This window comes from Notamacropus eugenii, chromosome 4 (assembly GCF_028372415.1).
Source record: "Notamacropus eugenii isolate mMacEug1 chromosome 4, mMacEug1.pri_v2, whole genome shotgun sequence".
Lineage (NCBI taxonomy): Eukaryota > Metazoa > Chordata > Mammalia > Diprotodontia > Macropodidae > Notamacropus > Notamacropus eugenii.
In genome coordinates, this window is record NC_092875.1 from 135,974,852 (window position 1) to 135,976,768 (window position 1,917).

Consider the following 1,917-nt stretch of genomic DNA (forward strand, 5'->3'; position numbering starts at 1 on the left):
ATATGGAATTTCTTCATTGTGAATATTCTAATAATGGTGGAGACCAATTAATTCATACCTCCTCCTATGAGAATTTGAATTATATCCACCCATAAAGATAGCTAGCAGGCATAATGGATAGAGCACTAGGATTTGAGTCAGAAAGACATGAGTTTAAATATGTCCTCTGAGCAATATTAACTTCTGTCTGCCTCAACTTACCCAACTGTAAAATGGTGATAATAATAGCACCTACCTCCCAGGGTTTGTTGTGCAGATCAAATGAGATAATATTTATGAAGGACTTACCACGGTGCCTGGTGTATATTAGGTGTTTAATAAGTACTTATTCATTAACTTTCTTACTTCCATAAATCATTAATTGTGGGGAGAAGTCATCTAAAATCTGGGATACATCAAGGATTATTAACTTGGAATCCATAACCTTGTTTTTTTAAAATATTTCAATGATTTCCTTTGTTATCCTATGTAATTTACTTTATACATTTAAAAATATTATACTGAGAAGGGGTCCATAGGCTTCACTAGACCACCAAAGAGTTCTATGCCAAAAAAGTTAAGCTATAGATTATCTCATATTACTTGGATACTAATGGAGCAAACAGACTATTCATCAGTTCTTCCTCATTCCTCATCCAGAATTCCTTTTTCATCTATACATCTCTTTGATGATGACTTTGCTGCTGGTTTTCCTGTGAGGTTTTTTATTGATAATGTATTTCAGCCTATATATCACCACCAATCACTTCTCCATTGCCCTCTGGATGACCCACAACTTTAATAATTTGGAGAGTATTCCATGGTTAGCTGCTGTACAATGTTGTGGGAAGAAATTGTAAAGTCAGGTCTATATTTTGAGAGAAGTTTACAATAATTAAAAGCACTTCATAATTTCCATAGATTGATAGATATAAAAAGTATTTTTAATATATTTATCATTTTCCAAGCATGTACTAAGCAATGGCAATATACATACAAGTGTAGCCTAGCCTGCTTTCTTTGTCCTGTCCTGGGCACAGACTACTGTCCTGCAACAGCTGCTTGAGATCTTCTGTATATATGTTTGTGTACACTGATAAAATTACCAGCTCTAGCAAGTCTCTAGTCAACTCTAGGTCTTAGCTTGAACAGGAGGCATTCTCCACCCATTTAGTAGTTAGATTAATGGCTTGAACTTCAGATGAAGAGGAGTAGGAAAATGGAGTGGGCTATTTAAAATAATGCTTACATAAAATGACTTAAAAACTAAACTAGCTGATAAAAGTTTCAAAGAAGGGTCCATAAGGTGAGTTAGACACAATTATTGAACCATCTTGGGAATTCATTATCAAAACTTGATCTCAGATCCTCCTTTCAATGAAGTAACAATAATGTATCCTAGGCCAAAAAAATTATTTTTTCTTCCACATCTGAATTTCCCTGTCACTTTCAATGACAATTATCTACTGCTAATTCAAAGCTAATCATGTTGAAGTCTGACTTTTTCCTCTCCTTTACCTCACTGATTCAGTCTTTTTCTGGGTACCATTATTCTTCCACTATATAGGATTCTTTTTTATACTTCCCAAACCCCTCAAACCTTTGGCCTATGTAAAATACACATGCATATATACATCTGCATATCTATTCATCTACATATATACGTGTGTGTATAAATTTGTGCCTGACTGGGAACAGCTAGCATTCCCCCCCCCACTTTTTTTGCATTAAACTTTGTCATTGCCAATTTCTTTAACCTTATTTCTTCCTGCTCCTTTAGTGATGAAGCATTCCTGCTTGGGCATTCGAACACATTTCATTTTTTTACACATTCTTTATACAATTTAAAGCTGGAAGAGCTTAACTCAATCCCCTTTTTTACACATGAGGAAATTGAGGGCAAGAGAGATTGATTTGTCCAAGCTAACATAGGTAGTA